This window comes from Eucalyptus grandis, chromosome 9 (genome assembly GCF_016545825.1).
Source record: "Eucalyptus grandis isolate ANBG69807.140 chromosome 9, ASM1654582v1, whole genome shotgun sequence".
Classification (NCBI taxonomy): Eukaryota; Viridiplantae; Streptophyta; class Magnoliopsida; order Myrtales; family Myrtaceae; genus Eucalyptus; species Eucalyptus grandis.
Window position 1 is genome coordinate 32,205,583 of NC_052620.1, and position 13,335 is coordinate 32,218,917.

At 47.4% G+C, this 13,335-nt stretch overlaps 1 pseudogene; it reads right to left on the reverse strand.

Moving 5' to 3' along the window:
- Nucleotides 1-2,324: 2,324 nt before the first annotated feature.
- On the reverse strand, nucleotides 2,325-13,045 carry LOC104420665 (annotated as a pseudogene).
- Nucleotides 13,046-13,335: the final 290 nt, after the last annotated feature.

Sequence of the window (13,335 nt, forward strand, 5' to 3'; positions counted from 1 at the left end):
CAACTTGAGCATATATGGTACTTGTTCATATGCTTTCAATTAGACATCAAATCGAAAACCCTCCTTTTAAAGCAACACTAGTATTATTAGTACGGAAGAGAAATTAAGTCTCGGTTTGGTTATTTAAAGGCTTGATTCCTTTCCCTTCAAGGAATATTAAAACCATAGTAATTATCCGAGATATCTTTTATAGGGGTTGTGAATGAATATTTCCAACCTTGATGCTATAGTAGTAAGTTAATTAGGGCATGTGGCACTTGCTCATGTGCTATTAATTAGACACCGAGTTTAAAAAAAAAAAAAACCCTCCTATTCGGTTTGAGTATTAAATAGAAATTAAAATGGGCAGATAGTGGGTCTTCATCTGGTGACTAGGAGGTTTGAGTGTGTCTGTTGCATGTATATATTTATAGTCATTGGTGGTCTTTTTTTAACGTTAAAGCTTGTGCAAGAAGTCATCACACGAGTCCAATTTTGTTACAGAGCGTCACTAGTGACGCATAGGGACAATAAACCCCATTTATTGTTTAAGTGTTTCAAAGAAGGAACATAATATTTTTCGGAGCCGAGCATGTCCTTAAAAGACTTGGGTTTTGCCTGGGAACTTGAAGGCCATTTGGAGGAAGGCAGACTCTCCATCACTTTTTCAAAAGTGAATATCATGGGGTAGGTAGGTATAGTGACCTTCCACATCTAGGGTGAAGTGATAAAACACTTCGCTGTGCCTACTAGGGTAACTTGACCCAATGACTGTGCAAAAAATGTGCTTTTTACAAACCAATTATAATTTATGCAATGATCCAATAGGCGACTCAATTTTCAATAAACAACATTATATTCCCCAACTCAAAAGGTTTTTTTTTATAAAAAATTCACAAACTTTGACCAAAGAATTCCCCTAAGAAAAACTTAAACTAAAGAATTGTATATTACAATGCTAAACTTTAGAAAGACGTTATAAGTAATGTACTCTATTTAGAACTTTAAATTAGAATCTTTATCATTAAATTTGTTAAAATACTTGAATCTCAATGATTTTCATAGAAAAGCAAAGAACATGGAGACTTCTTCAATTTGAAGGAAAAAAAAAGAAATAACACTTTAGGAAATGTTGATAAAGATATTGGATTGATTAATCTATATCAATGTATATTTTTACTCTTTAATCAATCCTACCATGAATGAAGTCTCAATAAGGTCTATTTTGGATCATTAAAATTTTTAGGGGTTCTCAAAAGGGTGGATGGACCTAGGCACAACCATAGGAATCTCGAGCTCAAGCTCGAATGTTAGGGAGCTAGGCTCAGGTACCATGATCTCTAGCCCCGCTTCTGTAGGCCCAAGCCTAGGCATTGAGGACCGAGCATGGGCACTAGGGTTCTTTGCCTAACCTCTATGGACCAGGGTTGTGGCATGAGTGCAAGCCTCCTGAGCCCAACCTTGTGAACTTGGGCTCAAGCGTGGGACACTGGTCATGGGCATTGAGGTCTTGGGCCTAGCTCTTTAGACTTGAGCCTAGCCTCAATGAATTTGGGCTGACTCTAATGGACTTAGCCTAGACATCTAGACCTAGGCCCGCTATCAAGAATTTGAGAATGGGTGTTGAGATGTTCAAGCACATAGTCCCTGATTCAAATGCCAATGTTTAATCATATTATTTTCATAAATTTAAGAATAGGCTTTTTGTCAACTAAGAGACAATTTTTCGTCAATTCATTTTCTAAACAATTTGAACACACTAGAAAATGAGAAAATATTTTTTCTAAAAAAGATTTTGCAAAACAAACAAAGACTAAATTTAATTCCAATTGAATTGCAATGCAGGACCTTTATAATTTTAATAAACAATTTTAAATTAAGAACCTCTGCGTTATTTCTAAATAATATGATCATTCGAAGAAAACACAGACCCATCGAATAAGAATCCAACTAAAGCTTATTTTGACATGACATATATGGATTGTGAAAAGACCGTATGATATTTAGTAATTAGTACCACTTGACTGTGCAAATGAAGAAAGGAAACGAATATAACCGCAAAACATGAGGGGACAAGAAAGCTGAAAATCCCATGGAATATATTCTGACTAACCCCACTCCAAACACTGCCACGAGATAAGGGCCACATTATCTTGATAAAATGAAATTAAATAAACTTAAATTCATGCATCACCGGACAGAATTTATAACAAAATTGAAGATCCGGAGTGAACATGAATTTTACTCTTATGGAATCTATAGTAGTCCAACTATTTATTATTATGATATTAACTTAATTCAGAAAAATGAAATTTGATAGATAATGAATTTTACTGACAAGGAAGAAAAACAGGATGACTAATCCTGCTATAGGTCCCAAACCATGGGTTACATTAAGAGAACAAAAAAATGCTAGTATCGAGCTCTGTACTTCAGATGATTATAGCAAGTTATGATTATAGCAAGTTCTTGTATTAAAAAAAAGATATAATCAAACACTATGGACTGAAATTCAAGTAGTCACAGAGCGATGTTAGGACATTTGCAAGCTAGCTAGAGAGTAGTAAGCTCCTACAGGACCCTTAGCCAACAAAGAAGAGTAAGTCCCTTTCTCCACCAATTTGCCCTTCTCCAACACTGCAATCACATCACAATTGCGGATGGTGCTCAACCTATGAGCAACCACCACACTAGTCCTGCCCACCATCAAGCCCTCCAATGCATCTTGCACTGTCCTCTCCGATTGCCCGTCGAGCGCGCTTGTCGCCTCGTCCAGCAATAACATGCTCGGGTCCTTCAGTATGGCCCGAGCAATGGCGATGCGCTGCTTTTGGCCGCCAGAGAGTTGCACGCCTCTGTCGCCGCACCAGGTGTTGTACCCGTCATTTAATCCCGAGATGAAGCCATGTGCGTTTGCTGCTTTAGCGGCTTCGATGATCTCCGTCTCATCGATTGCACGGGAAACACCGTAGATGATGTTCTCCTTCACAGTGCTGGCAAATAGTGCTGGCTCCTGGCTGACGAAGGCTATGTGCTGTCTCAGACATCGGAGATGGTATGATTTTATTTCTCGGCCGTCAACCTTGATCGTCCCTCGAAGTGGATCGTAGAATCTTTCGATCAGGCCGATGATGGTCGATTTCCCGGACCCGCTTTGACCTACCAATGCTGTCGACTTCCCCGACTCGATATCGATAGAGAAGTCCTTTAGGATCATTGCATCGGGCCTAGCTGGATAAGCAAAGTCCACATCACGAACTTCCACATGGCCCGATATCTTTTCAGGTTTGAGGCCTCGTGGGTCGTCAGGCTCGATGTTCGTTTCACGGTCCAAGACTGCGAAGACAGACTTCATGGCATCCGAGCCCCTGGCGATGTCGGTGGTCATGCTTCCAGCATCGGCGATGACCTTCCCGGTGGTGATCAAAATCAGGAAAGTCTGAAAAACCTCTTTGAAGGTGATGTAGCCCTGCGATACCAACTTCCCGCCGTACCAAAAGTCGAAAGCCCATGTGCACTTGGTAAGGCACTGGGATGCACCAAGCCCGAACCCAGCAAACCATGACTGCCTCTTGTTCTCTCTCAGCGGGCCTTCTTGGGCCTTGCTCAGCATCTTCAGGATTCTTTCTTGGGAAGAGAAGGCAGTGATTATTCTGTGGTTGGACACTGCTTCAGCAGCCAACTTGCTGCACTCATTCTGTGCTTCAATGGCCTTCTGCGACATGCCCTTGAGCAGGGATTTTCTTCCATAAAAGCAGACAATGATGAGCGGCTCGATGGCTATCATGACAATGGCAAGCCTCCACGCAATCACTAGTCCCATTATGCAGGCTATGGTTGCTGCTGAGATGGCTTGTACAAGGAGAGACATTTGGTCGCCTACTAAGGATCTCACCTGCAACAATTATGTTGTTTGATGATAAACAGAGCATATTCAAATGGCAACAATTCTCATGAAGCTTTCCATGAAATGAAAACAGCTTGAATTATGCGACATACCACATTGGCATCTTTGGCAAGTCTAGAGCAAATGGCACCACTCGAGTTCTTGATCGAACCAACCGACCTCAAAAGTCAGAATCTTCGCTAGCATCATCTAGCAGATCCGCTTAGTCAAATACTCCCCGACATAGGCGAAATTGTAGTGTTGAGCCGTGTTGATCAGCAAGGAGAACACGAAGAACCCTGCGAAGCACAGTGTGTACGTCCTTGCCTTCTCCTTAATTTCATTATGATCTGTCAGGAAGAAGACCGATATCATCGACCCCATCAAGAAAGCGAACACCGGTTGAATGGCACCACATAAGACCGCACTAACACATGCCATGGCTACTTGTTTCCATTCCGGGCAACTGAAAGCTAATAATCTTTGAAGCAATGTAGTTCGGGATGTCTGGCCTTCTCTTGTGTTCCCTTTCTCTGTTGATTCTTGAGTTGATTCTGCAATGTCGGCTGAGCTGAAGATGGAAGCAGTAGGATCTCTTGTAAAGTCGATTTTAGGAGAGTATGGTGACCTTGTGGTTGTGACCTGACCTTCGTCTTGAGTTTTCTCGCTCTCCGTTTGTTGAAGATGCACGAGGGAAGAATATATGCCTTCTTCATGTCGGATCAACTCTTGATGCGAGCCGGTTTCCATCACCTGCCCATTTTGGACAACGGCAATGACGTAGGCATTTTGGATGGTGGATAGCCGATGAGCAACGATGATGGTGGTTCGCCCGACTGCGACTTTTTCAAGGGCTTCTTGAACGATCCTTTCTGATTCCAAGTCCAAAGCGCTAGTTGCCTCATCAAGGAGGAAAATTCGAGGGGATTTGATTATGGCTCTTGCAATGGCAATTCTCTGCTTCTGTCCTCCAGACATTTGAATGCCTCTTTCGCCAACCTATCAACATGTATTTTACGCATACGATCATTATTGAAATATCGCCATAAAGAGACATAGGTGTAATTGAATACTCCAGACGGACTTAGAAAAAAACTGGCAGAAAACCCGAATTCAAAATGCACCTGCGTATCATATCCCTGAGGCATTTGAGAGATGAAATTATGTGCATTGGAAGCTTTGGCTGCGGCAACTACCTCTTCCATGGTGGCATCTTCCTTACCAAAGAGGATGTTCTCCTTTAGGGTGGTGGCAAATAATGTTGGCTCTTGGCTCACCAAGCCCATCTGCGACCTTAGCCACTTGAGCTGCAACTTAGCAACGGGAACTCCATCCAGAAGGATTTCTCCATTGAGAGGATCATAATACCTTTGCAGTAAGGAGATGACCGTAGATTTCCCTGACCCGCTGCCGCCCACAAGAGCAACCGACTTTCCTGCTGGTATCGTCAAGCAGAAGTCTCTGAAGATGAAGTTTTTGGGCCTCGACGGGTATGCAAACTCCACGTGCTTGAATTCGATTTCACCGGAAACTTTCTCGATGATCTTCCCTTCCAAATTGTCGGTATCGATCTTGGGGACTCGATTGATCAACTCCGCGATACGATCCACTGCAGAGATGGCTTCAGCAAAGTACTTCAAATTCAATAAACCGGCCTCAAATGCTCTATTTGTTAAAGGGCACTAACTAGTAAGTTATTAATATTGGCTCCATGCACCAGACACACCATACTTATTATGATGCGAAAGATTAAAAAGCAATGAAGGTTCCTCATCAATCAAAAAGTTCCTGGCAAAAAAAAAAAAGGTAAAGTGTCGATACTCACAATCCCCCGACGGCTAAGCCAGCTCCGACGGCATAAACAGTGCCGCCCTTTGCCCCGTGGTACATGACCATTCTGCTACCATAGTAAGCCATGATGGCCCAGATCCCAAACGCAACCCCGTTGCTCCCAATGGCCAGGCCTTTGGCCAAGCCCTGCTTCAACCCCAATCTGACCGACCCTTCAAGCGCTCCAGAGAAATCGCTCATGGTCTTGCTCTCGCCCACGAAGGCATAAACTGTTCTGATGAAGGATATGCCCTGTTCTGCAACTGTGCCTGCCTTGTTGTACTCTTCCCCGACTCTTCTTGCTAGTCCCATTAGAGTCCTTCCGTAGATCAAGCAAGGGATTACGAGGAGCAACACGAAGGGAAAGCCCACAAGGGCAAGTCTCCACTGCAGGAGGAACGCTGCTACATAGCTCCCAATGAATGTGGACGTGTTCCATCACAAAGTTTGGCACCTGAAAATATCCGCACACACAAGTAAAATTACTATAGTAATGTCATGGTTATATCTATATGGAATTTTATCTCTTGAGCAGTCCTTTTCTTTTCTAAGGACATTGGCAATGAACTGAAGGGGCTCCCGAATTTTGATAATTTTCTACCATAATGTGTATGATTTCACGCAAATAATGTGTCAGGTCATTGTAATTTGTAATTTCACCATGTAATTATCATGCCGTCAAAAAGAAGTTGCAATGCTTTGAGATTAGGTGTATTTGGATTAACTTTTCTCGAAAGAAGATATCAATTGCTGTCAAATGAACTTTGCTCTGTTTTAACTTTACTTTTTGTTGGTGTGGTTAAAAATTGGATGGCTCGTTACCTTGTTGCTAAGAGCATCTTCAATCACGAGGGTATCGTTGGAAACACTCGTGATGATCTCGGACGTGCTGGTGATGTTCAAGTCGGAATAGCCTACGTCATGCCTTAGCACTGCTTTCAGATACGTGGATCTCATCCGTGAGGCTTGTGACACGGCCCACGGACAAAGCATGATCCAAGATCGTCCGTGACGGGCCATGTCACGCACAAGGGGTTGCCTGAGAGCAGCCCGAGATCGACCCATGAGCAGAACGAGCGAAAGGCCCATGCACAGCCCATGAGCGACCCATGAATGATGTTCGAGCAGCCCGTGACGGTTCGGCTGGTCGCGTGTCAGACGGACCTACAATCCTGATCTTGCTTCTAACACATGCCCATGGTCTGCCCAAGGCCTGACGCGCGCGACCCCTGGGCTTCCGTGCGACCCATGGACTTCCCAAGGGTCTGCCGTGTGCAGACCATCGAGTAGCCTTCGAGTAGCCTGTTGTATAGCTTGTAATGATGATACAGATTCAAAATGAACCGTTGGATCGGAGGGACGATCCAAGACTGAGATGTGACCCGCTCATGTATAAATAGGGATCCCTCTCCCACTTTGTAAACAGTTCGTTCACAAGCAATATACACTCTCTTTGCCCATTCGGTTCTTGTGTTCGAGCGTGTGTGTGTCTAAGGTTGACTTGGGATCACCGATCCTAAGGCCGCGTGGTGTTTGATCGACCAAAAAAGATTGACCCGTGACAAGTGGTATCAGAGCCATCATTCCCAAACGAAATGGCCGATCCTCGCACTGATGCTCCGGTCGTTCAAGGCGATGAGCGTGAAGATCGTGGGCGTCCAATCGAGAGGGCTACCCGGTCAAAGAAGGCCCGTGCTGCCTCGTGTGCGAGGGATTCAAAGGGGGATCTGGACAACCGTTTGACGGCCTTAGAAGAAACCGTCACGGATATCCAGGCGTTGATGGACGACCTGCACCAGGCCGTCGAAGGAGCGGAAGTCGGAAGGGAGGAGTTCCTGGCCGAAGTGCAGGAGCTCCAAGCCGGCATGGGAGAGCTCCGTGTCGAGGTGCAAGGATCCTTCATGCATGAGCTGCAGCAGCGGGATGAGACTTGGGAAGCCGCGATGGCGGCCATGCGGGCGGAAATGGCGAAGATGAAGGGCAAGCTCGCGGAGCTTGAAGCAGCATGCGTGAGCGGGGTGATCACCGTGCAGTCCCGTGCCGATGCACCCAAACCAAAGGAGTTCAAGGGCTCCCGGGTGGCAAAGGACGTGGATAACTTCCTATGGTATATGGAATGATACTTCCAAACCATGGGAACAACCGACGACGTGATTCGGGTGAACACCGCAGCCATGTATTTAGCTGATGATGCGCTGCTATGGTGGAGATGTCGATCGAATGGTAGGAATGGCGATCCTATCTTGACATGGGCTCGGTTCGTCGAGGAATTTCGGCGAACCGACTATCCTGCCTATGCGGAGGAGGAAGCCCGAGAAGAGCTCAAGCGCCTAGAGCAAAAGGGCGGAGTTCGTGACTATGTGAAGCGGTTCTCGGAGCTGTTGCTCCAAATCTCGTCCATGATCAAGACGGAGGCATTCCACCAGTTCATGGGCGGACTCAAACCTTGGGTCAAGCAGGAGCTCAAACGGTGTAATGCAACGGACCTCACTACAGCCACTTCTGTGGCCGAGTCCCTTGTGGAATATAGGCCGGCAAATGCGGCCAAACCCGACTCTCAACCGAGAGAAAAGGCCACTGGTGGGGGAGATCGAGGCCGGTTCCCTCGACCAAATGCTAACAAACCGCCTCCGAACCCTCATAGGAATCAACCTGAGTCTAGCCATGGAGGATACCAACGCAAGGTGCGCACATACAAGTGCTTCTTTTGTGATGATCCCCATATGCCTCGTGATTGCCCAAAGAGGGGGAAGTTGGCGGCCTTGTGCAAGGAGGACCAGCCGCGAGAGGAGGTGCGATTGGGATCATTGCGGATCCTTGGAACGATCAAGGCCAAGAAGGCCAAAGAACCAAAAGGAATGATGTTCGTAGATGTGAAGATCGGAGGTACCACGATGAGCGCACTCGTGGATACCGGGGCGTCCGATCTGTTCATATCCAAAGAGGCCGCGAAGAAGCTACATCCGGTCGAGGCAAATGAGTCTAGTTGGCTCAAAACGGTGAATTCCAGAGAAGTCCCGACCAACGGCATGGCCAAGGGCGTGGAGTTCCATCTAGGTCCTTGGACCAGCAAAGAAAATATTGAGGTAATTCCCCTCGATGACTACGATTTCATACTCGGATTGGGATTTCTCGACCGAATAAATGTGGGTGTCATGCCCTTCACGGATTGCATATGTATCCTGGACAAGCGGTGCCAATGCATGGTCCCGATCTACCGCAAATCGGGACGCGATCGAAAGATGCTATCGGCCATGCAGCTATCCAAAGGGATGAAGAAAGGCGAGGTGACCTTCTTGGCGGCATTAAAGGAGGAGGGCGCGGAAGAGAACTCGGTACCGAAAGAAGTATCTCGAGTCCTTGATGCCTTCCAAGACGTGATGCCGCCCGAGCTGCCCAAGAAGCAGCCTCCTCGAAGAGAGGTCGACCATCGGATTGAGCTGGTGCCCCGATGCTCGACCACCGGCCATGGCTCCCTATCGCATGGCCCCGCCCAAGTTGGAGGAATTGAGGAAACAACTCAAAGAGCTGCTCGATGCTACATATGTTTGGCCATCCAAGGCCCCGTTCGGTGCCCCGGTGTTGTTCCAAAAGAAACATGACGGATCTCTCCGTATGTGTATCGATTACCGGGCATTGAACAAGCTGACCGTCAAGAATAAGTACCCGATTCCCCTTATTGCTGACTTGTTCGATCAGCTCGGAGAAGCCCGATGGTTCTCTAAGCTCGACCTTCGATCGGGATACTATCAAGTGCGGATTGCCGAGGGGGACGAGTCGAAGACAGCATGTGTGACCCGCTATGGATCATTCGAGTTCCTTGTCATGCCATTTGGCTTGACTAACGCGCCGGCTACGTTTTGCACACTCATGAACAAGGTACTGCATTCGTTCCTTGATCGGTTCGTTGTAGTTTATCTTGATGATATAATGATATATAGCCGGACGCTTGAGGAGCATGTTGAACATTTGAGTTGAGTTTTCTAGATCCTTCGGGAAAACGACTTGTATGTGAAATGAGAGAAATGTGCCTTCGCACAAAAAGAGATCTCGTTCCTTGGGCACATCATCGGGGGCGGATGTGTGCGGATGGACACGGCCAAAATCCGTGCCATTGTTGATTGGGAACCACCATCCAAAGTGACTGAGTTGAGATCATTTCTCGGTCTCACGAACTATTATCGGCGCTTCATTCGGGAATATTCGCGCCTCACCGTGCCACTCACGGATTGCTGAAGAAAGAAAGGCCATGGGAATGGACGGATCGGTGTCAAGAGGCATTCGAGTGGTTGAAGCGGGCCATGACCAAGGAGCCAGTTCTTATGCTGCCCGACTTCTCCAAGCCGTATGAGGTAGAGACCGATGCTTCTGATTTTGCCATCAGTGGTGTCTTAATGCAGGAAGGCCATTCGGTGGCCTCTTTGGATATGAACAGATGGTGCACTGCCTTCGCACATAGAGGCACTATCTCTTGGGGTCCCGGTTCGTTGTGAGGACCGACAATGTGACTACGAGCTACTTCCAAACTCAGAAGAAAACTTAGCCCGAAACAAGCTCGGTGGCAAGACTTCCTGGCCGAGTTTGATTATGCGCTGGAATACAAGCCCGGAAAGTCCAATTCCCTGGCCAACGCCTTAAGCAGGAAGTTCGAATTGGCCAATGTGGTGAGCAGGCCCAATTGTCCGTGGGTTGATCGTATCAAGGAGGGGCTGAGGCATGATCAAACAGCCCAAGCCTCCTTCGATACGCCCGAGAGGTCTTGACGAGGAGATTTTGACTTGAAGATGATCTCCTCTACACCAAAGGACGGCGACTCTATGTGCCGCTCCATGGGAAACTTCGAAGGGAAATCCTAAAAGAGTGCCACGACTCCAAATGGGCGGGACATCTGGGGATCCACCGCACCATGGCGCTTGTTGAGGATCAATACTATTGGCCGCATATGAGGGACGATGTGGAGACATATGTGCGGACGTGTCTTGTCTGTCAACAGGACAAGATAGAACAACGGTCCCCCGCGGGGCTCCTTGAACCGTTGCCCATCCCGGAACGTCCATGGGAGAGTATCTCCATGGACTTCATCATGAATTTGCCAAAGTCCGAAGGGTGTCAGGCCCTCATGGTCGTGGTAGATCGCCTCTCCAAATATGCGACGTTCGTGCCAACAACAAAGGAATGCCCAGCCGAGGAAGCTGTCAAGCTGTTCCTCAAGCACGTCGTCAAATATTGGGGCGTTCCACGCACGATCGTGAGTGATCGCGACCCTCGGTTCGCCGGACGGTTTTGGACCGAGCTCTTCAAATTGCTGGGGACGAGTCTCAACCTCTCCACCAACATGCATCCACAGACTGACAGTCAGACCGAGCGGGTGAATGGGTTGCTGGAACTCTACCTTCGGCACTATGTGAGCAACACGCAAGTAAACTGGGCACGGCTGATCGACGTGGCCCAATTCTCCTACAACTTGCAGCGGAGCGAGTCCACGAACCAAAGTCCATTCAAGATCGTGATCGGACAGCAACCTCTCACACCGAGCGCACTCACCTCGGGGTATCGAGGAAGCAGCCCGTCCGCATATAAGCTCGCTAAGGAGTGGGGTGAACACGCGGATTTGGCCAGGGCGTGTCTGGATAGGGCCGCGAAACGCACGAAGAAGTGGGCCGACAAAAAGCGACAGCATGTGGAGTTTCAGGTTGGGGACTTAGTGCTAGCCAAATTGCACCTTGTCCTTCGGTACAGAAATGTGAACAAAGGGCTGATCCATCGCTATGAAGGCCCCTTTCGAGTGATACAACGGATTGGAAAAGTGGCATACAAGCTGGACTTACTGCCCAAGTTCAGGCTGCACCCCATGTTCCACGTGAGCATGTTAAAACCCTTTCATGTGGACGAGGATGATCCGGATCGGGGCACATCACAGCGAGCACCCCTTGGGGTAAAGACCTCCTATGATCGGGAAGTTGAGTGTATCATGGCTGACTGGATCGTACGGAAGAAGTATCGGGCACCAAGGAAGGAATACCTCGTCCGGTGGAGAGGCCTTCCCGAGAGTGAAGCAAGCTGGGAACCCTCCAAGGCTCTGTGGCAATTCAAGAAGCTCATTGAAGCCTTCCATGCCACGGACGCGACGAGGGCGTCGCCTGATTAGGTGGGGGAGAATGACACGGCCCACGGACAAAGCATGATCCAAGATCGTCCGTGACGGGCCGTGTCACGCACAAGGGGTTGCCCGAGAGCAACCCGAGATCGACCCATGAGCAGAATGAGCGAAAGGCCCATGCACAGCCCATGAGCGACCCATGAACGATGTTCGAGCAGCCCGTGACGGTTCGGCTGGTCACGTGTCAGACGGACCTGCAACCCTGATCTTGCTTCTGACACACGCCCGTGGTCTGCCCAAGGCCTGACGCGCACAACCCCTGGGCTTCCGTGCGACCCATGGACTTCCCAAGGGCCTGCCGTGTGCAGACCATCGAATAGCCTTCGAGTAGCCTGTTGTATAGCTTGTAATAATGGTACGGATTCAAAATGAACCGTTGGAGCGGAGGGACGATCCACGGCTGAGATGCGACCCGCTCATGTATAAATAAGGATCCCTCTCCCACTTTGTAAACAGTTCATTCACAAGCAATATACACTCTCTTTGCCCATTCGGTTCTTGTGTTCGAGCGTGTGTGTGTCTAAGGCTGACTTGGAATCATCGATCCTAAGGCCACGTGGTGTTTGATCGACCGAAAAAGATCGACCCGTGACACTTGCCTCTCCCCCGTTCTCGTACAACAGTACCCCTCTGATAATAAAAAAGACATTGAAAGATGGAAATCTTATGAAGATAAGATCACAAATAGTGCATATGTTATCTTGTGAATTTAATAATTACGTTGTGGTTGCCGCAGATGAAAAAGCTCACCTAGAAAAGCAGCAACGAATAGTGCACAAGCCACGTAGACTAGGGACAATGCATTCTGCAACCACCAAACAAAAATTGCCAAAAGGGAAACTCCACGTCAACTTTTCTTTACCCTTTTTTCCACCAAAATAATAAATAAATAAATAAACACTAATTTGAAAGGCACTTATTGATCTTGTGTCCTTAGCTCAAAAGCAAATACGTTACATTGTTGATGACATGTGTGCATTAGTCTTTATCTAAAAATGACGCATCACCTATATTGTTCATGAGACGGCTCAACAGGAACAACACAAACGAGGTGGAGATGCCGTTGCCGACAGCCCGAGAAACCCCAGGGTCATCAGCCACTTGTCTGCAGCATCTGCGTGCTAGAAAATGGACCTTACAGACCCAAAAATCTTCATCTTCTTCGCCTCCCAATGATGTTTTCAAGTGATGAGGATGAGCTCGTTTGAGAAATACATGGAATGTTACGATATACCATGCGTGTATATATTGGGTTGAGGGAAAGCCCAGGACTTTCGGGGACAAGTACAAGCACGAGTACGATTTTCTCACGCTAAGTCAAAGTACAAACCTAACACGTACTCCGCAGGGGGCATCACTAGTGACTTTTAAATACAATATTCCACCTTTCATCGTTCAGTGCGCTCGATAAATGTGCGGGTCAATCATAACTTCTGCCCTAACCCGATGTGCGACTTGGATTTTGATTAAAACAGTGTAT